Genomic DNA, 27452 nt, shown 5'->3' on the forward strand with positions numbered 1-27452 from the left:
GATCTTTATTGCATTTTCTAGTGAAGAAGCACACTCTTATATAGCAAATTTAAGGCTGTGACCTGCCTCCTCTGCGTTACCATTCACAGAGACCTAAGGGGCAATCTTCAGATCCCTGAGGTTTGAAACCACAGTTATTATACTTTAAAAGGGTCAAGTTTTACTTCTCATATCCCAGTGAAGAGGGAGCAAGTCCTCCCAGCAGATTTCTCTCTTCTTGCAGGATGCTGCAGGGCTGCCTATGAAGCGGGTGCTGCCCTGCAGGAAGAGTGGCACTGGACCAAAGGAAAAAAAAGACTTTGCACAGCCAGAGGCGTGTGATGTGAGCACACAGTGCAAGGCTGTGGAAGTCCCCCATGTTCTCCAGTATCAGCTTCTGCTTTTATCCTTAAGAAAAGTTTAGTTTTGCAAAAACAAAACCTGAACTGAAAGAAAACTCAGAATACGAGTGTTTCCTCTTAAAAAAAAAATAAAAAAGAAAGTTTTTACATACATTTTTGGGGTCTTTGTTTCTTCACTGAGAATTGTTAAGACAAATTTTCCATAAAAAATATTTTAGTAATTTCTCGCCTTCAAATGCGTGTGTGGAAGAAAAAAGTTATCTATCTAAAAAGAATTAAAAGCTGCCAAAAATAAAAGCAACTTCAGAAAAAAAGCTGGTAAAATAAAATTCATCCTGACCATAAATTTCCCCGAGATTATGAATTTACTGCTTTGGATGGCAAAGCTAGAGCTAAGCAGTAAAACAAGTGGAAGCATGGAACTGAGCAATTATTGTAATATATATTTTCTTACAGCTAAAGCAATATTTTTGTAGCTAATAGCTTGTAAAAAAGTTATCTAGAAAGTATCTTTTTGTCTCCAAAAGAATACTCTTTAAAAACCAAGTTAAATGTTTCATGACAGTTCTATAATACTTCTAACTGCATTGCTCAATATAAAAGTCATAATTCAAACATCTACACAGAAAAATTAGAAAGCAATTGCTTTAATTCTAACCATTTGTGTTAAAAATGGTAATCTTAATGGTAATCTTAACTGTCAAAACAGTTGATAAGACTAGAGATTTGAAGAGAAATTTGCTAAATGTTTGTTATTTTTGGCATAGAAAGAGTTATTAGAACCACTGCACTAAACAAATTGTATTTCATCGAACAAATATATTGTTACATGCTCAAGTGAATGAACTGTGGTTGTTTAGTCTGGATGGGAGAGAATTGCAGGGGAGAAGACATGATAATAGTGTTTAAACATAGAAAATGCAGATGTGAAGAAGCACGGGTAATCAGTTTTCAGTGTCCATGGTGGATAGGTGGAGAAGGATGATGATTATGAGGAGGGGCTTCCCAGCAGTTAGGGCAGCAAAATGTTGAGAGAATTGGCTACAGAAGAGCACAGGGCGTCCATCACCAGATATTTTTAAGAATAAACATCTGTTGGGCAAGAAAGAGAAAAGGTCGATGCAGCCTTGGGACAACAAGATGTGGTTTTCAGTGGTTTCCAGATGTGAGGATCCCCACACAAGTTCTAGAGGAGATGGAGACCCAGAGATGCCCCGTGGGCCCAGGCTGCCGTAAGACATTTTTGACCTTTCTTTGCTGAATAATTTTTGTTGGCCCGTTGGAAAATCAGCGTTGTTCCCATGACCTTGACGCTTCCCACACCATTCCCACCTCCGCCTACTCCTGTCACGGCCCCGTCACCCTGCTCGCAGAGACACACCGCCGGCTGTGCCATCCCTGCTGCTGGCCAGCTCTTCACCTCCTACCTCCTCTGCAAAGTCAGCGTGGGAAATCATCTTCTTCTCAAGGACTAGTGTTTGCCAATCCCCAGACCCAGTAATAGGCTATTAAATTATGTGAAAATCATGCCAAATATCCCTAGCCCAGCTCAATGCCACTTCAATTCAGCAAGCTGGGCTTAGACAGCTTCTTTCTGTGCATGAGATGGTGGAGGCCTTCAGGGAGTGATGTGGGATGGGACCCTGCTCCTATCCTGCTGTGTCCCCACAGGTAGCCCTGGAATCCTCCTGTGCTGGTGCAATAAGGATGTAGTGCTGAATCAGTTTGCACTCTTTTGGCTCATTTTTGGCCCAGATGGCTGAAGGGATGCTCACACCAGCAGGTTTGGGTAGGCTTCTCAGGCCCCAGCAAACAGGACTGATAATGCCAGGTAAGGTGATGTATCCAGCCCCAAAGGGGGGTGTGTGACAACCCCTACGTGTCTGCAAAACAAGCTCACCTTTCTGTGTCCTTGTAGTAGGACATCAGACATTTCTCTGAGGAGTCTTGTCCAGGACAAAACGATCTCCTTCACATCCAGGTCTCTGCAGATGCCTGTAGCAAAAACAACAAAAACAACTCAGCATCTCCCGTGGCAGAGGAGCCCGTCTGGAGACCAGCAGGCTGCAAACTCCTCCAGCTTACTTCATGTCCCATCCTGCAAACATTTAAGCTCAACAGATGTGCAGGGCTAGGACCTCGCGGTCCCCTCAGCTGCCTGGTAAGAGCCCATGGTTGTCCTCAACACCATAAATTGGTGCTCTGAGGCAGCATGGCCAATTCCACGTGCAGCATGCCAACACCACCTCATACAAACATGACCTGTGTCTGGCTGGCTCTTGAGCACACACCAAGCCCCAAGGGAAGGTCATCTGCTTCCACTCGGAGCCACCAGCCACAGCCCAGATAACACGTGCTGCAGTTGGGAAGTCTTTGAGGCAAAACACTACATCCTTCCCACAGTAAAGTTCAAGAAACGTTGGTGCTTTCTCTCTGCAGCCAGTACAAAAAAAGATGTAAAAGCTCATGTGTTTATGGGTGTACTTTAGTGAGGAACTGTTATTTGAAAACCTACTCCCAAATCCAGTGTCAGCAAAGGACTGCCGAGTTGCAGAGTGCTTGGCTCTTACCAAGGCTTTAGAAGGTAGCTTCCTTTTATGACTTTGGAAAAATCACCCCTGCAAGGCAGTAGCTGCCTTCCAAAATGCTCTTGTAGAAGCTGCTTTTCAGCAGTCTCTAACAGGGAGCGTTTTCTTTAGGTTTTAGGCCTTGTCACGACTGCACGTCCAACTGACACACCCACATGGCTTACCAGGGCCACATGTGCTAATGAAGATTTCTAAATCGTCATTAGTCAGTGTCAACTGCAAGCTTCAAGCCTGAGCTGTAAAGACTGTAAATAAGCAGGCTGATGGCCAGAGAGGCTTAGCAGCTCTTTGATGAGGTATCCAAGATCGTTGGAGAGAGATCTGTACCACACCCTGGCTGTGAACAGGGATATCACAGATCTCAGCTAGCAATAAATTAGCAGTTCAATAAAGCAAGCTCCAATTAAAATAGGGGCAACCAAAATTAGACCCTTTGCTGCTGCAGCAGTAAGGTGAAAACAAGGATGATGGGTTTCTGCTAGTGGCCAAAGTAAAAGCGATGGTGGAAAATCCTTGTTTTGGAGCCAAGCTGAAGAGGAAGGACTTAATACAATCAGGAAAACTCATTTCATTTTTGGTCAAGCAAAAACATTTGCTTGACCATCAACAAAATGTTCTGGTTTGCTTGGAGACTATTTAATCTTACCAAAAAAATAAAGTAAAACTATGCCCCACAGCTTTTCTTTCTTTTAAATTTGGGTCCATTGGAAAATGAAAAAAAAAAAAGCTTCAAACTCAACGATTGTCACTAAAGCAAGCTACTTCAGCCTGAAAATGCTGAAGTGAAACTTTTCAATATTTAAGGAAAGAAGGACTTGTATTGTTTTGCCTTATCATCAGCTGACTTCAGCCCAGAGTTGAGTTATTTTGGTTGCTTTCCTCTCCTCAGGAGACTTCATTTTTTAACTAATATAGCAATCTCTTCCAATTCAGGTGAGATATAAATGATAGGGCTCAGTAAAGCTCATAAGTACACGGGTAAGCTGACAATTTGCACAAATATCAGGCAAAACAGACTTTTTTATTTTTGCATTTAGGTTTTCTTTGAAATTTACCTGAATTTCAGAGGACCTTTGGGGTCCTCAGGACCAGCCACCCCTCAAACACACACAGAGCAAAACCCTCCAAACCTGCATGCTCTGCCACGTAACCTGTGCACCACAAAAATTCAGATGCCATCTTCAATTCTGCAAAATATTAAGGCAGGCATTTAAGATTTACCCAAGTGATTAAGCATGAGCAGCTTGTAATTGTTTCCAGATTCCTCTCCTAGCAGGAGAAAAGGCTCCGCAATTCCTGTCCACGTGCTCAGTGTAGCAATGCGCTCCCAAACAGAGACTGGAGATGAGCTGAAGAGGACAAACAGATATCGCAGCTGAGAACAAGTCAGCATTACCTTTTAATCCAGCGTGGACTGATCAGCTTGGAAAAGCAGGATTATTTAGCCAGCACGCATCGGGGTACATCTGCATCATCCCTGTAGCAACACCTGTGCACCAGCAACTAGAAACCCTCTTAAGTACACACGGCAAGATTGTCTGCAATTTTTCATCTGGCTCAGGAGTGTTAAATGAAGATCAACTGTTGGAACCAACCTCGTTTGGGGGCAGCGGACTGTGTCTGTGCTTACAGAGGGGACCTTTGTCCTCCAGGCTTTATATAAAGCCCCAAAGATTGCAAGCTTTCTGCATGCGCCGCAAAGCAATCCAGCGAGCATCTGGAGAGACTCGCCTCACATCCCAAACTGTTCCCTTCCTGCAAATCTATCCATGTATTTTTCCCACAGACTGCTTGGTCATGAAAAGAGATCTTCCAAAACTCACTCAGGGCTTCAAATCCCTTAGCAGGCCCAGCCCAAGGCTGAAAGCAAGCTCCAGGGTTCGCCCCTGCCTTTGAACCCAGCGGGGATCTGCTCCAGCAGGTTAGCTCTCAGGGGCCACGTCGCTCCCAAGATTTAAGCCAGACCACATGTGAAATGGCAACTACCTCTTAATTTTTATTATTATTTTTAAACAGAACAGTTTAGGGGCTATGGCTTTTTATTATTACTATTTTAATGGCGAATTCATTGTGCTGCCTTCTCCCCTTAATGAAGGGAACTGAGGACTCAGTGCTCAGCTTCTTCTGCTTTCTAGAAGCAGTCCCTACAAGCCTTTTGTGAAAAACTAACCACAACCTCGCTTTCCCCTTCCCCATCCCTCCAGAGAGAAAGGGGCTTTCAACAGCTTGGGCCATTTTTCTTCTGCTGACTCTTTACCTTAACCTTTTCTCCAGGGTTACATTTATTTTCCAAGCCCGCAGCCAAGACAATGACCTGTGGCTTTGTCTCGCAAGGGTCACTGTCCCCCATGCGAGAGGCACGAGCCTTGGGGTGGGCTGACCACGACCCCTGCCCACAAACAGCCCAGTACAGCCAGTCAGCAGCAGCCGGCGCTGCCGCCCAGAGAGCATATCCACAGCCAGGATGACTCCTGCACTTGGACTCTGCAAAACAGTCTTCTCTCCCTTCTGCAGCCCCAGCCATCGCATGCACATCTGGTTATTCCTCTGAACCTCTCTGCATTCGTTGCTTCATCGCCGTTCAGCTCCAGGCTGGAAATGTATCTGCTCTCCCCTCTCCTGGGGCTTCATCTGTCTCCTCCTCTTGCTGAATTCACGGGGTGGTGGCTCGTGCCATCCCTTCTTGTGCAAAAAGAGAAGGGTCTCGTTCCAGGATGGAAATTTGGGCGAGTTCCTCAAGGAGATTATCTCAGTCATCTAGAGAGAGAGGTTCACCACCCTCTGTGGAAACTCGCAAGGTCTGGGCTTCCTCCAGATGTGATTTGATTTTTAAATTTGAGCAAAAGCACTTCAGCCTTTACAATGTGAGAGAGGAGTGAAAAAATACATTGCTGCCATTATAGGAGAGGGGGAGAAAAGCCAATCCGGCTGTCTTTGAAGAGCCTTGGTGCCAAAAAAAATGGGAATCTCTCAGATCAGATGGATTTTCTAGCAAAAACAGCCTTTGCTTGCTTCAGCTAACATGGGTGAGGGTAGGCATTTGTCTCCTGAGCCTGGCTGCCCAGGGAGGTGGGGCAGGGCTCAGCCCTGCAAGGTAGAGAATACAGTAGAGTGCACGGGAGCACACGTATGTGCCTTCAGTGGCTGTTATCCATATGGTCTTTACATATCAGGGTGCAATAGGAGCTCCTCCATCAAAGCACATGCCCACACAGCCTCGAGAAGATGTCCTGTACAGAAGCAGATTTGTTGCCCCTATAGGCAGAGTTTTGGACTCATGCGATCACCCAGATTTAATGCAATTCTCCCCAGACCATCGTCTGCATCCTCTCTGCAGGCTGGGCTGGGTCTGCTGCCTCCAAGTAGCATTTCCCTTGGGAAAACACCACCGGCTTGTCCACATCAGGGGAATGAGGGGCTTGAGACCAGGGCAGATTTGCCCCTCATCGCTATTTCACAGCCCTCCCCAAGCTGTCACAGCGTGGAAGCCATTAGCATTTAAAAATACTTGCAGGAATGGGAGGGGAGAGGAAAAAATGGTATTTGCTGAGGCCCATTCCTCAGCACACTTTCATGTGTGCCAAAGTTTGTTGGCATGGCTCTGTGTTTGATAGGGAACATCTGGGCTGCTGTTGCTGCCTGGATGCTGGCTGAGGGCAGCGAACAAAAGGGGTTTGTGCAGGAATGCGTGGGGAGGGGGGCGGCTCAGAGGCAAAAGGCAGAAATACTCAGTGGAGAAAGCTTAATGCACATCCCTGCTTCTTCCAAGGGGAGAGGAGCCTCCCCCCTTCCTTCCTCCCCGCCCCAAAGCATGCAACAACAGCAAGCAGGACTCCAGAGCTGATCAACGTGCCACTACCTCTGCAGTCTGGAAAAGCCAGAGGATGCACCCAGAGCATGCTGAGCCCGCTGATATTGGACCATTACCCACTGCGAAGAGCACCAGTTGATGCTTCCTCTGCTCCTGATGGGAAACTGGGGTAGGATTCAGAGTCTTGCAACCCTCTGCTCCAGCAGACCTGCCCCAGGGAGCACGTGGAGCCCACAGACACACCATCCATCCCATAATGTGCCCTCCCTAAGGAATCACTGCCACCCACGTGTGGGCACAGGACATCCCTGATCATCCCCATGCCACAGTTCTGACCTTTTGCAGCTCCTGCTTTCTGCTCTCTCAGGCCTGCAGTACTTTCGCAGTTCTGGAAACAAAAGCACCGATGCCATTCCCTACGTGCTGATCCCTCTTCGCTCATCCCATTTGTGCCCAGTGAACACCTGCTCGTGGGTAATGGCTTGGGGGCATCTCCAAGAATCCTTTTATCAGCAAAGCATTTCTGTTCTCTCCTCTCCAAGGCATGTGTTTGGCCAGGAGCCCACCCAGCAGCCTACGTCCCCACTCAGCTCCGGACCTGAGCAGGGACCCACATCAGGCCTGCCACCCAGATTTCTGCTGCCTCCACCTTTGGGGCTCCTCCGAGTTGCCGGAGCCACCCCAGAGCGGGTACGCCGAGAAGGGTGCTGAATTTTGGCAATACCCAAATGGAGCTGGTCCCAGGCTGCTTAGCAGCTCAACACATTTGCCTAAGTTTGTCCCTGGGACAATTAAAGAGTTCAGTGTGGTCCATTTGCCCCATGGCCACAGCTTGCCCATGGCTCAACAAGAGCCAGCGGAGAAGCTGCTGGTGGGAAGATATCCACTGAGCTTCTTGCAGCTGAGGGGAGCTGCAGCAGTTGTTTCATCTTGGAAAAAAAAATTGGCGTGCCTTTCCAAATTGTCTGAGTGTTTGGCTTCTGCATTTCCTTCAGTGACACATCCCAGGGTTTTTTAGTGGAAAAGGTCTTCTCTCCTTAGGATTAGGCTGCTTGTAGGAAAAAAATAATCAAAACAGGAAGCTTGAAATTATCAAAGAAAAATATTTTCATTGACCTAAGAAGATATTACCCTGAAGTTTTTTAGTTCAATAAATTTTTTGGGACTGAATCTTCATCCCCACGAGAGAAGAGAAACACTGCCAGTACCTCCAAAATGCTTGCAGAAGGAAAAAATTATTACTTACCAACTTTTTTTTTTTTTAAACCTGCGACCAAGAGTCATGTCTCATGGGTGGCAAATGAACCCCCATGAGGCTTGGCCATTGGCTTCATGAATGCTTTTAAGCCAGAGAGGATTTTCAGGGGTGGGACAGGCACTCTGCTAACAGAGAATAGAAGATGCTGGAGGTAGAGATGCTGTCAGCTCATGCCTTCAGACTGTCCTATCGATTTCTGCAGCCAGGTTCAGGTATCACATGCTTCTGCCATCCATCTATTCAGAGATAAACAGTTACCTCCCCCCCATCCATCTCTTTAGAAATTGTTACCTCCCCCCCCTCCCCCATTCTAGCTCTGAAAATAAGGTGTTTATTTTTCCTCCCCCTCAGTTCCAGAACCCAGAAAGGATGAGATGGATTTTGCTCAAAGTTTCCAAGAAGTTCACAACCAGGCAAGGACCAGGCATGCAAAAAATTTTGACCTGAGACACGAATGTTTTCAGAAGTTATTAGCTTATGAAAAGGGTTATAATGGAAACTGTTTTACTGCCATAATTTTAACACTATGAACAGAGCCTGCTGCAATATATAACATTATCAAGTGCCTGTCAGCATTTAATAGAAGTCTTAATTAACTGCTGTGGAAGAACATGGCAAAAATTTATTTTCAGGAAAACTTTTGGGAGTCACATAATTCTGGGCTTTTTTAAATCCCCCTCTCTATGAGCCTTAATAAAGTTCATAGGATAGACTAAATACAAGACACAAGTGTGTATCTTGTTGGCACTACTTAGTGATAGGATTTTCTTTTCTGTTAAACTACATAATCCAGAAACAACAACAATGTTTGCATTGGGGCCGAGCCAGACAGTTTGGATCTGGATTTAACCTTCCTGAGGGCTGGGTTGCTCAGAGCTCAGTTCGGCTGGCAGGACCCTGACCTGCTTTACTCTCCTCCCACTCCCCCCAAGCCAAAGATGCTCGGATTTAGGGGGGGTCCACACCTGATGGCATCCCCATCTCCTGGTGCAATGTGCGCCCAAATTAACATAGCCAAAGAAACCTGGCACTCACCAACCAAGCCCAGCTCTCCCCACTCTTTCAATCCCATGCCCAAATCTTGTTTTCATTCCCTCCCTGGCCCCTGCAGCCCTGCTCTGCAAGCTGGCAGGCCACTTCCATCTCCCCCGATAGCCCAACAGCTGCTCTGTGTCCCTTCGGAGATTAGTTTGTTTTCCTAACGCAATTACCGCCACGTGGCCCTGCTTTCTGCAGGGATCAAGCCTGGATAGAGATAAAGCAGCGATAAGATCGCCCGCCATTCCGGACCGCACCGCCACAGGGACACAGGCACAACTCGTCCCATGTGTCCCCGCTCCCCTGGGTGCCACCAGCTCCTCCAGACCCCAGGAATTCAGTTCCCGGCTTCTTTTGCCACACTGAGGAATTATTTTGGGATGGATCCATGTGATACAGAGCCATTGCTTGGGTACACGCCCATGGCTGAGATTTCATACGAAGCCAAGCCCACCTGCCTGCACCCCGAGCTTGGCCCCGACAGCACCCACACTCCACAAAGAAGCTGGTTAATGCCATCCCCTGATACTGAGCATCCTGGCAGGGTGTCACACCAGTTCTCACCCCATAAAGCAGTCACAGATCTGCCCCAAACATTCTCCATCACCTCCAAAAGTCTCCTCGTGGTCCCAGACCCATGTGCGGGGAGCCGCTGGGGCACGCCGGGAGAGGACACTCGTGGAGCCGAGCTGCCTTCAGAGAGACGAGCATCCTTGCCAGATGTCTCCCATAAAGCTGCAAGTACTTTATTTTAATAATAAGCCTTAATGTATTCATTAAAGGCTCCCAGTGACCTGGGATGAATTTCCCCGCTATTGTAAAGGGCTGTGGGAATCTGGAAACCGCTGCATTACAGTTAATAACTTTAATTTTACAAGGCCCAAAATAGACAACTGAAAAAATACACAAACTCACTGTTTCCAATTAAGAAGGGATTTCTTCTAATTCCTCTGCCACCGGCGCTCTTGTTTAGCAAACAAGATCAGCCAACATTCAACCATAGATGAGAGGAAAGCAAGCCCAGAGTCTCCTTCAGCATCAAGAGGCAAGGAAGAAGCTGGAAGCCTTCCTCTTCACCACACACAAAGCCTCGTCAGCAACAGCAAACCCAAACCAGGGGAGCTGTGGACAAACCTTAATGCCTATGTAAGCCTGATGGAGAGCTTGAACACAGGAGATGGTTTCCAACCCATCTTCTCCCTGCTCCCACGCAGGGGTCCCAGCGGGGGTGCTGCAGGGAGCCCCAGGGTGCTGTGAAGCCACCCCAGCATCTGGCTGAGCACCCCACTGACCTTTGGGGTTAGGCACATCTCAGATCTTAGGGTTGGGAAGGAATATTCCTCCCAAATCAGTTTGGCAGAGATTGCTGTGGATTTATCTTGCCTATTTCTTCCTCTGGAGAAAGAGGGGCAGTTTGGTTCCCAGGGAAAAAAATGGGAATGGAAGACAAAACCGTTTTGCCTGATTTTTGTTTAATTTCTGTGAATCTAACATTTCCTGGCCCAAAAGCTTTAATTTCCAGTTTGGTTCTACTTTAGCTTTCCAGCTAAAACCCAACTTCTTCAAGAAGATGACGCTCTACATGAAAATTCACTTAGCACACCTCAACCATTCTGGGGAGGAAAAATGAATTTCAGAGCAAGTTTGAGCCAGCGAAGCAGCCCAGCTGCGGACAGCACGGTGCTGGTGGCCAACATCTCTGGCTGTGACACATCAGCATCCTCCCTCCGCAGGCACGAGGCGCACGTGTGCGCTCTAAGGGGAGGCGACATCACAGCCGTCCAGCCCCGGGACCCAGCTTGCTGCTGCTCCTGTCGCCCACGAGCCGCTCTCAGTGGTGCTGAGCTCACGCCAGCCCTCGCACAGCAGCGGATTGATTTCCCCAGCCGAACCGATAAAAGTGAAAAATGATTTTCATATGCCTCCACTCCGTATTTGCCCATAAATAAGGCAGCCATGGAAGCTGGGGGAAGGGGGTGTCGGGGTGGTACGTCATCTGTCAAAGCCACACCAAGAGCATTGCTCCAGCCCCAGCTCAGGGAAGCATCTCTATTCACAGCGGGCAGGCACATCTCTAGTTTTCTTTATATCCCCTGGAAATGGAGCTTTTGCTTCTTGGCCAGACCATTTAAAGATATCTGTGTGCCTAAAGGTACAGATAAGCCCTAGACACCAGCCAATAAAACCCTTGTATTTGTGCCCGAGGTATTTGGGCACACAAGGGCTTGAATGGGAAGGAAGATGCTCATCGAGCATCCCCCCCAGCCTCCCTCCTCGATTCTGCCCAGGGATATTTGACCTGATGTGCCTAGATCAGATAGGAGCTGAACCTACAGTGCCAACAAAACCCCAAACAGCGCCCAGCCTCCCAGCAGACATTTCCCACCCCATGCCTGAGTCAGCTACCGGATTGCTCACATCAGTGCCCTGCCTGCTGGTGGAAAAAACTCAATCTAAGCAGTTTTTAGCAGATCATTTTTCAGTTAAAGGCAACTTTTAAAAATAAATGAAAAAAGCAGAAAACCTATTCTATGGAAATTTGCCTGCTTGTCTGAAATATCAAAAGATTAGAAAAACCCTCAAGTTTTGGCCTTGCGATGCAAAAATCATCATTTTCACCAAAAAATGCAATTTTTCAGGGTTAAGGCATAGATTAAAGAAAACTTTCAGAGCAAATAAATTCTCTTGCTTCCACTAAAAGCATCCAAGGGTGCTTGCACACCTTGCACACCTGAGCACAGCAATGGCTGTGTTCAGATCTCCAAAAACCCTCCATCTCCGCAGACCACGAGGGAAATCAAGCAGATGGGAGAAGCGTCAGGGACTGTAACCTGCCCGAGGAGCATCCCCAGCCCTTTTCCAGGTTTAATATTTTTCAGAGACCCAGGTGAAGGCAGCAGTGCCCAGGGATGGCTGCTCTGCCCGGCGGCACCCGGGTGGGTGAGGAGCGAGCATGGCTGCTGCCTCCCCATCTGGAGCCCATGTACGGCGAGTGGCAAGATTTATATCGTGCTGAAGCATTCCACAGTTTTGAGCACAGAAATGATTGAACTCCAGATGTTAACAAGATGCAGGACCCTTTTTTTATTATTAAAAACGTGATTTCTTGTTTTGCTCATGACAAAACCCATCAGATTAACTTATTAGGAGCGGAATTGCCATGGGCCCGGCTGGAAGCGAGGACAGCTCTGGCTGCCCGTGAGCACGTGGCGAGAGATCAGGGCTGCCCCGGGGCAGAGCCACCTCCAAGCATGACACAGGTGACACTGCCAGCGGTGTGGGGGATGGCAGTGAGCCCGCATGCCTCAGTTTCCCCATGAGTCAGTGGGGAATAGAGCCAGAGCTGGAAGGGAAAGCCCTGAGCCTGCTCAGATGAATCAAAACCTATAACAAAGTTCCTGCTCCTTCAGCAAATGGGCAGGAGAGACCACAGGAGCATGCCCCTTGTCCTCCCAGCTCCTCCACCTCACCCACAGCAGGACAAGGTGGATGCAGGACCTGTGGCTGCCGGACTGGGACAACTCAGCATTCAGCTTCCAAGCCCTGATCCCCTTCAAATCCCCATCCCAAATGCCTCTTCCCACCAGAAGGGAACCAAATCCCCCGATACCGCTGCAGCGCCGCCGAGAGCATACCCTGCACAGCCAACATCTGCAGCGCAGAGCGGGGCCGGCCGGGGGCCAGGCCAGAGCTGTCACATCTCCATGTTATCACAGGAACTTTATCACACACTCGTAGCACATGCGTCTTTGCACCGGGAGATCAAACAGGTAGGGGGTGGCACTGCAGCCCGCTGTCACCGGGCACTGCCCCACGCTGGGAGCTGGTGCACAGCAGGGCCTCCGGCGCCCCACATCCTCCCCGGGGATGGAGCAGGAGAGAAGGGCTGCGAGGTGTCAGGACTCTGCCAACAGCCCCAAAATAGACCTACCAGCCCCCTTGGTCCCCAAACAGGAAGAGATTGACCCAAAGGGATGCCATGAACAGAGCTAAAGGCCTTGCCACCCTGCCTGGCCTTGGGGATGCCCTGGGGGTGCCCATTCCCTCTTTGCCTCCTCAGAATTGAATGCGGAACTCTTTGTTCTGAAAACAAGAAGCGGAAGGAAAAGCAATGCTTTTCCAGCTTTTTGGGTAGAGCCCACAGACCTTTAGTCCCCTCCTTCCCAAAGAGAGGCTTACAGAGAGGGAAAACCCCAAGCCCAAACAAACAGCCCACCCCTCTGACAAGCATAGTTCATCAGCACAGTATCTGGGGAGAAACACCCCCATAAAGACCTGTGTTCACCACGGGCTTTGCCTGCAGAGGATGGATCCTGAGGGACCCCAACCTCCTCCCTGGTGGCACCACATGCCAGGGACCTTCAGCAGTGGGGCAGGTGAGCTCCAGCTCTGTCGGCCCATGCTCTTGGCACAGGGCATCACTCAAATACACTTCGAAGAGGTGGCTCTGCAGCAAGAATGCTTCAAAAATATAATACTCCCATCTGTCATTCCCATAGTACATGCTGTGGGGCTCTCCTCACGACTATTTGCCTTTCTTTGCTCCTACCAGGTGCACGAGCAGAGGGGTGAGCCCTCGGGGCTGGCAGGGGGTACCTAACCCCACACCACAGCCCAGCTCTGCCCCCTGCACATTTTCCCAAAGGGAAGGGCACAGGCAAGACAGCACCCAGCACTATTATTTTAAGGCAGTGAGGTCCTCATCTTGTTTTCACCCTGGGAGCAAGCGGCACCTGCTGAGCCCATAGCTCCTGGCGAGCAGCCCAGCAGCAGCACCCTGTGCCAAAAGCACCCCTCCTGGACCCGCATCCCCCACCAAAACAAGCACAGGGAGGGTTTGGGGTTCTCCACACTTCTGCCGCTCACCCACTGCCAGTTGGTCAGACCTGGAAGCAAACTGCGTGAAACAAAGGCTTCCCAGCCTCTCTGGACAGCTGGGGAGATAGCTTCCATTTGTAAGCCACGGCCAGGACAAAACAAGTCTTTATTTTTATACAGCCCATTGTAAGTCATCATTTAGTGCTCCCAGGTGCCCTATATCATCAAAGGCACATTCCTCCATAAGCAGCCCATCAGAGGATGTGCCGCTGCCATCCCCAACAGGGATGGAGCAGGAGAGATCCTGGGGCCGGCCCCAGCCCCACAACTCAGCCCCACGCCCCCAGGAGCAGGAGGGAAGGTCGTGCCCCATCCCAGCACAACATTAAACCAGAGGCATGGGATTATTCCCCCCCACCCTGCATCCTAACATGTAACCCAATCTACTCAGCTGGAAACGGAGCTTTTATTGCATCCTGAGTCATTTAGAGCTCCTTTTCATAAAGCAAATATTCTTCCCCACCCCCCCACCCCCTTCCCCCATTTAACAAGCTCCCAAATGTCTGCCCATGGGTCACCAGACCCCGCTCTCCATCGGACCTGATGGGCAGCAGCAAGCCATGGCAATCCCCAACCACTGCACCTTCCACCTCGGGGACAACCCAAATCTCAACCTCTAAACGGGCAGGATGAGGCCATCGTGCTCGGAGGCCATATCCCCTGCCCACCAGGGAGCTGAAACCCTGGAGATGGGCTCTCAGCATCTGCAAGCTGGGGAAAAACAAGGAAAGCCCCCAAACCACATAAATTTGTGTGAGTTTAGGCTCTGCAAATGGTGTGCTGGATATTGGGGGTTTCTTGTTGCTCAAGCAAGGAGGAAGCAGGGCATTGAGCAGAGTGGGCAACCTGGAGAGCCCGGTTATTATTTTTAAATGAGAGCTTGGATTTTGCAACATATGAAATCCATCATGCTTTCAGCCACGTAATACATCAAGGAGCCTGGATACTTCCAGTCCCTTTGCTCAGTTTGGTAATAGAGAAAAGCACTGCACAGTGGCGTATATGGGGAGCTCACAATTTAAAATGGACCTCATTCAATAATTGTGTCAGCATTTGTAGGAACAGTAATCAGTAACAGTTAATATAACTTACAGTAAATACCAGATCACCATTTAATGGTGTTAATACGTAACCTATAAAACATATGTTTGTGTAATTATACCGATAAGTTTCCAATCAGCAAAGAACAAAGGAAATCTGTCCACAAACCTTACGTGGAATTAAAAAAGCCGGCAGTGGCGAGCACAAGTCGCAGAAGCATCTTTGGGAGAAGGGAGAGCAGCACAGCACCAACGGGGGGACCCTCGTGGGCTGCACAGGAGCAGCAAGGATGAAGCAGAGCCCTTCGGGGCCCTGACCCCTGCTCAGCCTCCCTTAAGCTGCTCAGAGAGGATGTAAATGCTCCCAAATTTCCCTCTCTGGCAAAGCATCTCACCCACTTGCACAGAGGTGATGCTTGGCTGGCAGAGCATCCCAAAGCTTTACAGGAGCCATTCCATCCAAGAGGTAAATGAGACTTTGGTGATGGCCAGCCCCTTCCAGGCAATTTCCTGAGCTCTTGGCCTGCAGAATGGGTCCCTTCACACTGTGCTGTACCTCCTGCACCAAGCGCTGCCTCAGGAACCAGGGATCCTCTGCTGGAGCAGGGGCTCCTGGTGATGTCAGCCAGCGCAGGAAAAATGGAAGGGGGAAATGCCATTATAGATTTTTCCCCCCGTGAAAATTTCCTCTGTGATGACCAAGTGTTTCTAAGCTGGGAAAAAAATCATAAATCTGGGGGGATGCTCTTGCATCTCTATCTCAGCCCTGTATTTGCTCTGCTGGTGCACAGAAGGTGCAGACAGACCACAGCACAAGGAGGGCAAAGACTGCCCTCCAGCTCAGGCAGGACACATCTCCCCCAGCTTATTATTTAATATTACTAAATAAGGAAGCACTGAACATTTCCTACCAGCCCTATTTTGCAATCCTGGGGTGATTTCAACTGAATATTTGTGGCCCAAAAATGAGCAAAATAAAGTCACCTCTTTTTTTTTTTTTTTACATGCCATATTTTAATGGATAAGGGGCACTCAGAAGGGTGAGCTCTCTCACTGGGGAGACCTGAGGCTCCCTCACTGGCTTCATTTCAGCCTCACCAACTCACACCAGTTGTGCTTTGGGGGCCAGCAGCTGACCCCAAGCATCCCTTCCTGGGGAAGGGCCATTGATTAAATATATAAAAAAAACACCAACAGCACCCTGTAGGACCAGCACAGCTCAGGGAGGGGGAACCCAGGCAGGCTGGTACTTCCCAGCATCTCTTCTTTCTAAAAACTTCTTGAATTTCTTCCTGGCCTCATCAGGCTGGAGCAGAGTAGCCAGTAAACAAACAGGGCATAAACCAGCTAGCACTTACAGCCTAATACCCAGCTGCACACTGACACAATTGGAGTCATCTGCGAGTAATTAGAAAATATAAACACTCGCAACAGAACTTGGGTTCCTATACTCAGCAAGACATTAATGGGCTTTTCTTCAGCCAGAAAATTCTTATTACGGTGATAAATTATTAGCCTTTTTTCCTAAAGCAGCGTGAAGCATTACAATGGAAAAATGACAAAAGGAGAAACATAACCCATTTTGGGCAACGCTGGCGGGGAGGACAGTGGGCACGGTGGAGCCGGAGCCTGCCCCAGCACACACTGCCCTGCAGCTTCTCCGCCGGCTGCTATCACTGCTCAGCACCCCCTGGGCCAATGAGGCTGAAGGCAGCTCTAGGATAAGAAGTGTCCCCACTCTGTAATGGGACGGAGACCACAGGTGGGTCTCCCCAAGATGTCACAACCCATGGAGATGAGACTGGGATGTGCCAGAAGCTGCTGATGCCACCATGTGCCCGGGGAGCATGGCACCACACATGTAAGACCCCACATCCATGAGACTGATGGAGATTAGGAAGGAGCCACACTGGTTTGGCTCCTGGAGGCATCCAGAGAAGCATGATCTTCCCTCACCCCGAGATGAGCCAGGGAAAAAAACCTTTCCCATGGGGTATTCTGGTGCTGGCTGGGCAGGACCAGGGGTAGGTGACGTAGGGTCATTAAGCACATCAGAGCATCACCATGCAGAGCTTCATAACCGCCTCCAGCCCAAAGAAGGGCTTAGCATCCTCCAGACCAAGCATTTTCAGGGGAAACACTCGCCATTTTCAGCTCAACCTAACACCAGCCACCCCCAAAACACGAATCAAACCTAGGACCCCTTCCTTCAGTCCTGAATCCCAGGAGCAGCTCCCCCAGCAAGTCCCACATGGGGTCCCCAATTATCACCGGTCCCCCATGCTGAATCACAGAGCCCTTAACGGGGCTGACACGGGGCTTCGAGCGAAGGGAAAGAACAAATGACTGCCGGGGGAGATATGGTTTGCATCATTTAATCACCATTTACAATAAAACGCCGCAGCGGCTCTGCGGAGGGTAAGACAGCAGAGTTCAGCAGATTTTATCAATAACATCGCAGGATTCCTACTGCGCGGCTCAGAGAGTTGCCATGGTTATTCTGACAGATTTACTATCATTGTAACTTAATGCACCATAATAAGTATCTGCATAGTTATTATTGTTTTACAATGATAACTATAATTCAACCGCAGCTTTATGACTAAATTTGTAACATTACTACGATGTTCTGGGAAGAATTGGAAGCAGGACAATTCACATGCTTTCTCAGAATATATAGAGAAAAAGAAATTCTGGTCGGTTTCTTTTTTTCTTTTTCTCTCCTTTTTGATTGCTTCTTTGAGAACAATTTTTGCGGTTTGGTTACTGTTGGTTTGGGACAGGGTGCTCTGTCAGAATCAATGCACAGAGGTAGCTGAAAAATGGGATATTTTTTTTCCACTGCACAATTGATCCTGGGAAAAAAAAATCCCCAAAGCCTTTCAACATAAAGCTGCTAAAAAATTCCCAAGCCTTGCCAGTTGGGAAACAGATACAAAGCACTGGCAAGGCAAACAAAAATTGTCAGGTTTTGTTCAAAAGGAATGACCAGATCATCAAAAAATGTCGCTGAAAACTACCCTGGTAATCAGTGGAAACAAAGCACTGCTAGGAGAAAAAAAACAAAGCACTCTGGCAGCCCTGGGAGCTTTGGCACAGGGGATAGGACCTGCGCCAGGCAAGCCCACTGTGATGCTGCCCGTGCCATGAGTGGCACCTGGGCCACAGTCCCCCAAGGTCCCCATGGAAAGGGGAAGAGAAATGAGCCTGAGATGAATCTGGGGTCTCCAGCCTGGTGCCCTGCACCCTCCTGGGAAAGCTCTCCCCAGTTCAAGGACTTAGCTCCTTCTTGGGTTTTATAGGAAGCGCCGTGCTGCCAGTTACCCCACAAGTTTATAGGGAGGTCTGGGGTTTGTGCACCCCTGCTCTGTCCGTGCAGCCCACTCTGTGGGCTTCAGGGGTGGTTAATGCTCCCTGCACACAGGAGGCAGCCCTGCTGCCTAGGCTGGGCAAATTAATGCAGAAAAAGGGCATTTTTCCAGCACCTTCTCATTATCCACATTATTCTGCCCACTGGAGCTTTAAGCTTAATGCATCGAGTTCATTTCCCAGGCAGGAGCCCCATTCCCTCTGCCTGGGGGCTTGCAGTGGCCGTGGGCAGAGCTTCAAGCCCCTGAGGAAATGACCCTCAGCTCCTGCAGCCCCTGGGGAAAGGACCCTCAGCAGGTCCCCAGCTCCCACCTCCATCCCACTCTCCTGGGGTCTGGTGATCGGAGCCTCATGGGGTTCCCACCTCCATTGCTTTCCTGGGTGATTCTTGGTCTTTTCCCAATTCTCATCCCAATTTGACCCCGTTTCCCTGGTTCTCCATCCTACCGAATGGGACAATTGATGGTCTTAAGGATTTTTTCCCAACATAAGGGATTCTATCATCCTATTTATGTTGGATATCAGGAAAAACTTCTTCACACAACAGCTGGTTAGGCACTGGAGCAGGCTGTCCAGGGAAGTGGTGGAGTCACCATCCCTGGAAGTATTTAGAGACTTGTGGATGTGGGACTTCAGGATACAATTTAGTGGTGGACTTCATAGTGTTAAGCTGGACTTGATGAACTTATCCAACCTAGGACTTGATGGTCTTCTCCAACCCAGGTCACTCCATGATTCTATAAATCCCATTCCCTCCCAGAAGGGACATCGCCCACCCCAGGGCTCTTGGGGGCAGAGCAGGCAGCAAACCTGAGGACTTAAGAAGTGTCCCCTTCTTCACAGGGGTCCCCCAAAGCTCCTCCCATCATCAGAGGAAGGAGCAATGCTCCCCGCGAGCCTGGGCTTACGTCACGTTCCCCCCGCCACCACCTCCTGCTCCCGTGGCTGATACATGAGAGCAGATATAGGAAAATCTACTCATAAAATTAATGGAGGCTGCATGAACTCACAGATCATAAACTCAGAGGGGTTTGCAGCTTACTTTTTGGGGCGGGGGGAGGGCACGGAGGCAATTTAGCAGCAAGGACTAATTTGCAGCAGCTGTCCCATCGCATCCCGCGCCCCCTCATCGTGCTGGGGGAGATTTAGGGGAACACAGCACTGAAACCTCACAGGCACGGCGCTGGAGCTGGCACCCGTCAGCCTGAGGTCAGCTCGGTGGGGCTGAGCTGCTCTCTCCGCTCCCAGCCCGGGGCTGGTGGCCAAGCTGCGCTCTCAGTGACAGGCCTCCTGCCTGGAGCATAAATCACTGGCAGCGAAGGCCAAAGCGTGCTTTGAGCATCACGAGCAGCTCCATCCCCTGGCCCAGGGCTGCAGGGATGTGACACATGGCTCAGGCCAGGGGGTGGGGGTGCACAGAGGGGAGGAAGAGGAGGAGACACCATGTGGACATCCAGCAGGATGAACCCAAGCTCCCCAATGTGCCGAGCAGCGGGCACCACACTGGGGACAAGGCTGATGGTGCTCCTCTAGCCCAGGAGCATGTGAAAATCCCCTGTGAGATCCTCTAACTGGAGACATTTTGAGACCAAGGCTCCACTGTGGGCTTCCCAACACCTTCTTACAGCTCATCCAGGGCCCCCAGCGGTGGGGGCCTCCAGCTGTCCTGGAGCAAATCCCAGCCCCAGCTTGAGGGCCTCATCCTGCCCAGAGGAGACGTGCATAGGGCTGGGCCAGCACATCCCCATTCACCCACCTGCCCAGGGCAGTGGGTGAGTGGGGAAGAGGAGGAGGATGCAGCCTTCCTCCACACCAACATCAAGGCAGCAGGGACCAGCTAGGCACCAAGACCCCCCAGGGCCACCACCTTCAAGGTGGAGAACACAGCTGTCCCCTCCCCTCCCCCCCCCAAAGCAGCCTCTTGGCCTGGCCCTGCTCTGGTTTTCTCTCCACGCTAAGGGCAATTTTTGCTCTTTTCCATCAAAAACCATCTTGGCACCCGGCAGCTGCCCCGACGGCTCCAGCAGCCATGACTCAGAGCCCTGCCCTAACCTCAAGGCTCCGCTGACTCAGAGGCAGTGACGAGCCCCAGCCCCAGCTGCGTGGGGGCCCCGGGGCTTCTCGAGGGGTTTGGAGACCGAGGGGAGCTGGGCAACATCCACACTGAGCACCCGGCCAGCTCCAGCACAAGCTGTCCTCCTTAGGGCCCCCCCTCACAGGCACCCTAAGGTTCACCCCTTTTTGCATACCTCCTTTCCAGTGAGGATGTCCCACAGCCCAAAAAGTGGCACAGGATATAACCTCCATGCATGGGTGCTCCCCTTCATCCCCTCCTCTCCTCATCCTCCTCCACTTCCTGCTGCTGGTACCAAGGGGAGGATGAGCCCTGCTCCCTCCCCATTTATAGGGCTCAGCATCCCTCAGGTGGCCCCATCAGCCTCCTGCTGATGATGTCTGGCCCCGGGAGGGTCCTGCTGCCTACCCACCTGTGTCCGGGGGGCTTCGTTCAATCCTCAGATGCACATGGTTCTCCAAAGGTGAAAAGGAGCAGGAGGGACTGGGCTAGCTCTGAGCCAAAGCTGGCATTTGAACAAACAGACAGACAGACAGACAGACAGGACTTGGTGCCCTCCCCAGACAGGACCCACAAGCTCTCAGACACGTTCTCCAAACCATCACCATCCACATTGCCTCTCGGCTCCGGACAGCAGCTGATGGAGAGACATCTGTTCCCCATCCAGCCAGCAGCGTCTTCCTGATCTGCCTCTTAAAAATTACAAGGCAATTTGGAGTTTCTATTTTGTACTTTTGATTTGCCCAAACACCTGAAACATGAGCTCTCAATCCAGGATCAAAGGCTCTCTCTGGAGCAACACAGACGGCTATATCCACCGCCGTATTTGTGCATGATTAGGAACGCCTGCATTGGAGAAGGGATTTGGCACGGGTGCGTGCACTGCAAAGCCCTGAAACTCCATCTCCTCTGGAGCAGAAGTCCCGTCAGGTCAGGGCTGGCACTGGCTCCATGGGACAATGCCTTGCAGAGGGGTGGCCCCCCTGTGTCGCTTGTCCCCTGGTGCTGCCACCCAGGGCCCAGACCTGGGATCTCGCCTCCTTGCTTTCCTCCACCACTGGATGCAAATTGGACCTTGCAATGTGGACACAACCTATGACGTATGAGGCACCAGGGATGGTGCTAGGCCAAGCAAAGGGTTAATGATAATTAACACAAGTTGTTAATGAGCTGGAGGGGAGACCTTATGGGATGAGCATATCCCCTCTGAGCCCACTGCCTCTGAGCAGGGCAGGGGGGACCTTGCTCCAGACCCATGGCTCGGATGGATTCTGCTTCTCCCGAAGATAAAGTGCTTTGGAGGAGCAGGATGTGATCCCTGCGTAAGGGATCTGTAGGCAGGGCACGTTGTTTATGGGAAAGCCAGCAATAAAATCAGGAGGATATAAAGATGCCTGCCCTTACACAGGTAGCAGGCCAGAAAAACATCCACACGTGTCAGACAGAGGGATGCCTTTCGCTTCCGCTCTCCTCCTTTCAGATCAGTTCAAAACATAGGAAAATGCTATAAAATGCCAGATGCTTCTGCCTTGTGGACAAGATTGTCTTTGGAGAATGTGTAAGGCATCAGCTTAAGCTAAGGTTACCAGCATAAGGCTGAGATGCCCTTAACGCTGCCCTTTTAGGTGGGAACCCAACGCCTCCCTCCAGGCTGCCACTGTTTGTAAGCAGGATATGGGCAGCTTTCACCATGCCGATGGGTAAACCAGAGCATGCTCTGTTATTAAAGCAAGCGACGCAACCCCACACTCCTTTTCTTGGGAAATTGGTCGGGTTTCTTTGTGCCACAGTTTCCCCACACGCTGAGAAACCTTCGGAGCAGTGCTGGGAACAAGGCGCCCTGCAGATCCCGGTGCGCTCCTTCCCCGCCGGTTCAGCACTGGGAACGAGCCGGGAATAAATTTTGCCACAAATATTCGCAGCAAATTATAAAGTCTTGGAAAAAGCCGATTTCAGTTCTACTGAGAAGTTTCTGTTTTGACAGATGTTTTAAGTATTTTTTTTTTCAGGAATTTTATTTCTTATTGAAACCGAAGGAGGTCTTGAAACCAAAGGCTGGGCCAAGACCAAACTAAGAAACTTTCTGCTTTGAAAACGTCTAGGCAAAATGCTTCTCTTTTCACCCTGTTCCCTGTTTCAACAATCTGGGGAATGGAGATGAATTTGCAGAATTTCGCCTTCTCTGAATCCGTCCTGTTTGCCCAGAAAATGTTCTGGCTGAGAAGCGCCTTTCATGCCCCATTGAACCCAGCTCCTTTGAACGCCAATGGGACCTCCACCTCCAGCGTCCCTCCGGTGCGGTTTCCACATAAATTGGCTGAAACTGGAGCCTTCCTGGTCAGAGATTTTGCAAAGCCTGTGGGATCCAGCTCATCGAAGGCAGAGCAGCACCCAGGGTGCGCCCATGCCCACGTCCCTGGGGCGAGGCACTGAGGGCAAAATCCCACCACTGCCATCTCAGCCCCGGCTGCATCCCACACCCCCAGCTCACTGCAGAGGTTTTGGGGTCCCCGTAAAAGTCTAGAGGTTTTGGGAGCTGAGCACGACCCCTGGGGTGTGGTGGCAGCTCCCACTCGGCAGCGCAGCACACGTGCTGGCGAAAGGAAGCGTTAAAAACCCGCCGCTGGAAACTGCGCGGTGCTATCCAGTGGGTAGCTGCTTTCCTTCAACGGGCCATAAAAATCCCATTTGGAAATGCAATTGCCTCGCTCCCCTCCTGCATCACGCTGCTATTTCAAGGGGGCCTGTCTAGCACATTAAAACACAGGCGAATAGGACCAGAATCTGCTGAACCTTAAAACAATTATTATTTTTCGCAAGCCGCGCTCCTTCCAACACTAACATTATTCTAAGATGCAGGTAACATGTGACACGTTTTCTTTTTCTCTCCAAAGTACAACACCCTTCCCTTCTTCTATCCCTCCTTCCCAAATATCAATCATCAGCAAAGACAAGGCAAATGAACTTTTAATCAATAACAGCTACTGTTTCTTGTACCGGGACTGTTTATGATTTAAAAGGGGAAAAAAAATTAAATCAATCCTGATGTGAACATTTTCCCACTTGGAAAAACAGCCCAATCCTATATCAAAAGGTTGTGTTTTTTTTATATGTTTTTAAAAGGTTTAAAAGCTAAATTAATTTTAAATTGTTTTTACATATCTTGCCTATAGACAGAACCACATCACATGACGAGGAAGGGTGGTCCACGGTTTATTAATGTTCCCAGTAAGTGCTTTAGCACCAGTCTGTCTGCTTTATGCACATTTAATACTGTTGCCATCTAAACATCAAGCCTACCCTAACCGCAAGCAGCGCGGCGTGTCCGTCCCGGCGCTCGAGCTGGCAGTCTGTCCCCTTTCCGCCCAGCCCAGGTACAGAGCAGCACGCTTGTGGTATGTCTGCAGGCAGGCTCCCCTGTCCTAACGCCGGCGGGCAGTGTACAGGGAGGATCTGAGCCTCAGCCACGTTTTTTTGTCAAGAAAGGACCAAGAAAGGGCCCGGTCCCCCTTGCTGGGTGTGCCCCAGCTGGGACAGTGCTGAATAAATGTCCTAAACCAGCAAACGAAGAAGCAGGAGCTCGGACCTGGACCTGGACCAAGGGAGGTGGACTTCCAACATCTTGGTACCTAAAAAGAGGGGAAGGCTGCAAGCAAGGGCTCCTAACTTAATTTATTTTTCTGCCAAAGGCTTGAAGAACCAGGAGGCCGGGACTTCATTTTCACCTTCATACACCACGGCATTCGGAGTAGCTCCAATGGCAATGCTGGGCTCCTGCCCAGGTTTATATGACCCTGAGAAATGAACCCAGGTGGTACATGCAAAGGCCCACCAAATTTTATAGAGACCTCAGGTGGGTTCATTCAGTTTGTCCTGCTGGCAAGTTCTTCTGACTTATTTGTGGATCAGCAGAAGTGGCTCTCTCCCTGCTGCCTCACCTTCCACAGTACAGACCAGTGCCTGACAGCTGTGGGGGTCCCATTGCTTCTCGCCTTGAAGTGTTGAGGTCTCGGATATCCCATGGCCTTGTGCAGCTTGCTGTTTGTCCCCCGTCTGGTCCCACGAGCGACACACCACTGTGACTGTCCCCCCAGAGCTGCCAGGTCCGGGCGCAGCCTTGCAAGGCCAGCAGCCAGGCAGATGCCACGTGCATGGCCTCGCGGGAGGCAGTGGCAGGCTTTGGCCTCTTGAGGGTGACTCGCAGGGGGAGGACGTTCCCCAGATGGCCAAGGGGAAGCGGCTCAGACACGCATTCCTCTGAGTCACTGGCCGGGGACGTCCCAGATGGAGAAGGCAGGACGTGGCCAGGCTGGCCCCAGGCAGGAGCAGTCCCAACGGTGCCAGGCTCACGTCCCTCCCCGCTGACTCCTCACTGGGGTGTCCAACAGGATGCAGGGACGGATATGCCAGCAGGAAAAGTGGTTTCCATCTCCCTGTGAACACATTTCCCCCTGCCTTTACCAAGCATCTCCCCTCTGCCACCACCCTCACTCAGCGTGCCATCCCCACGCTCCCTTCTTCAAGCACCGGGGGACAGGGCATGTAAATTGTGACATTTCCCTTGCTACCATGGGATCGATGGCTGAACCAGAGCCTGGACTCTGTTTCCTCGTCTCCTTTTTCCATGAGGTTTCTGTCCCCCAGTGAACATCTCGTGCTCTTCTGTCCGCCATGGCTGTTGTATCACCATCCCCGTGACAAATGCAATCACCTTCCAGTCATGCAGCGAGGTGAGTGTTCACCTCGGACCTCTTTTCCCAGAGAAGAGGAAACATCAGGCAGCTTTTTAGGATCAGAACAGAAGAGAATAGAATAGATGTTTCTCCACTTACAATTTTGCCAGACTTTAACTGGGCTCCAATTTTCCATGCTGGGTTTCTGCCTCCGGCTGTGTTTTGTTTTGTATTTGTCAAAAATTTCCATGACTCCATTTCCACCAGCCCTTTGAACAAGGTTTAGGGAGGTCTTGTCTCTTTTTTTTTTTCATTTTTTTTTTTTCTTTTGCCCATGTTAAAACATTATTACAACCACTTTACTGAGAAGCAGTGCTGCCTCCGGGCTTGGCAAGAAGCGTCCCTTGAGTGAGAAGACAGGCCTTTCTCCATCCTTGTGACAGCGCCCGAAGCCGGTCAGATCACGAGCCTCCGAAATAGCGGAGGCTGGCTGGAGTTTGGCACGCTGACAGGGGAAAAAGTCCATCTGCACTGCGTACCCTCCATCTTCTAACAGGCTTCAATCAACGGTTTCACAACACCACATCAGCCAAATGCGTAAACACAGGGTGCTGCTTAAACATAGCCCTCGCCTTGAGGAACAATCAGTGCTGAAAGAGAAGAGCATCTTACACAAATAAACAGAGGTCCCGCAGAGCTCAAGCGTTTGGACCAAGGTCAACGGAGGGAATTTGCGATAGGGAAAATTATTGAACCTAAAACCACGCGCAAGCTTTCAGATATGGATTTTGTCTGCTGGGAAGTACTAATTCAAGTGGACTGGACCCATCTGTGGCTTTGGGTTGAATTCAGCAGATCCTAAATCCAAGCAGTCGCAACAGGAGAACAGAGGAGGAGACAGGGAAGTGAGGAAGGCCAAACCAAAACGCTTCGTTTGGGGCAGATTGATTAACCTGAAACCCCTATTTGTTCGCTTCGCTGGGAAGATGTATGGGTTCTGCTGACTTGGCAGGACCTTTTCATCTTCAGTGCTTTGGCTCCGCTGGTAGAACAAAAAATCTCTGTGGTTATTCAGGCGGCTGCAGCTGATGTGAGATCCAGGTAGCTTCAGCTCCTGCAGCAACTGCGGGGCCCCACCAGAGCCCCAGCCACATCTTGCACCCGAGGCCCATCAGCTTTCTACAGAGCACCAGTTAGAGCCACACGAGCCCCGACCAGTTTGGTTGCAGGAGGTGGTCTTGCCAGGACCTGGGATGAGAATTGCCAGATGAGGTGAAACAAAGAGGAAGAAAAAGGCAAAGGCAGCAACAGCAGACAAAACAACACCCCAAAACCTGGTTTGGGGCTCCAGGAAAATCAAATGGGAGGAAAAATACTTGCCTTGAGGGAAAGGGGTTGGGGGCTGAGCTCAACTTCACGGGGCTGGTGTTGGTCTGGACACCTAGCTGCTGCTGTACGCAGGAAATCCTGCTGAAGTTGATTTTGACAGCCAGTGTGCAGGCAGAAATACATCTCTGCTCTGCTGGAGAGGTTGCGAGGTGACCAGAGAGTAGGAAAAACCAATGGGTAAAGCAGCTGCAGCTGTACAGCATGCAGGAACAGGGTCACGTCTTGCCTTTGGAGCAGATTAAATTTAAGACCTGTCAACCTCAACAGTGTCTAGGTCGATTTTCTTCCTCTGCATTGATGGGGAACAAATTTGAAGCCCTGAGGTGTCATTCCTGCATGTCATGCTTTGAGTTGTTCCCTTCCTTTAGCCCGATAGACCTGTTCCCTTCCTGAGGATGATCATTTTTCAGCCAAACATGTGGCTGTTAGCATTCCTGAGTGATGGAGTACGCAGCTTGTAAGGGAAAGGGAATTTTCCGTCATATCCTGCTGACCCCACAGACCTGTATGTTCATGGCCATCCCACCAACCCACACAAATGAAACTGCTCTGGGTGAAGCCATTGCCTGGGGAGATGCTGCTGTGCTGGGCTGGTCACATTCTGCCTACCCACCTTTCCACGTGTGTTTGCTTCTCAGATGCATCCCAGCCACGTGTGGAGTGGTGTTTCTATGAAGTCAAGTGGCTGAAAGCTCCTGGGCTAAAAGACATCATGTAAAACCTGAGTTACTTCCTACTTGTAGCTCTCCAGGCTCTGCAGGGTCAGGAATTCCCTTTTTTAATCCAGGGACTTGTGGGCAGTGCCCCACCAGCTTGTCAAGATACTGCAAGCTATTCCTACAATGAACAAGGAAAGAAGGTTCCTACGTGCTCAGCAGTTATCTACAGATTAAAATTTTCTAAAGGGGTTCTTCAATGTTTAAGGAAAAGATTTAGGACTCCATTGAGCTCATTAGGTTGAAAACAGCATACCTAGGATGACTGGGTTCTCAG

The 27452-nt window shown here is 50.1% G+C and overlaps 1 long non-coding RNA gene across 2 annotated transcripts; it reads right to left on the reverse strand.

Annotated features, from left to right (window-relative positions):
• Positions 1-592: 592 nt before the first annotated feature.
• Positions 593-20680, reverse strand: LOC121073828. Of its 2 annotated transcripts, none has more exons than XR_005821963.1 (4): positions 20573-20680; positions 4326-7788; positions 2242-2336; positions 593-1433 (listed from the first exon to the last, which is right to left on the reverse strand). It is a non-coding gene; the product is annotated as an uncharacterized LOC121073828 (long non-coding RNA). The 2 variants fall into 2 exon arrangements; XR_005821962.1 differs by having other exon boundaries at positions 3985-7788.
• Positions 20681-27452: the final 6772 nt, after the last annotated feature.

The sequence above is a fragment of the Cygnus olor genome, chromosome 8 (assembly GCF_009769625.2).
Source record: "Cygnus olor isolate bCygOlo1 chromosome 8, bCygOlo1.pri.v2, whole genome shotgun sequence".
Taxonomy (NCBI): Eukaryota; Metazoa; Chordata; class Aves; order Anseriformes; family Anatidae; genus Cygnus; species Cygnus olor.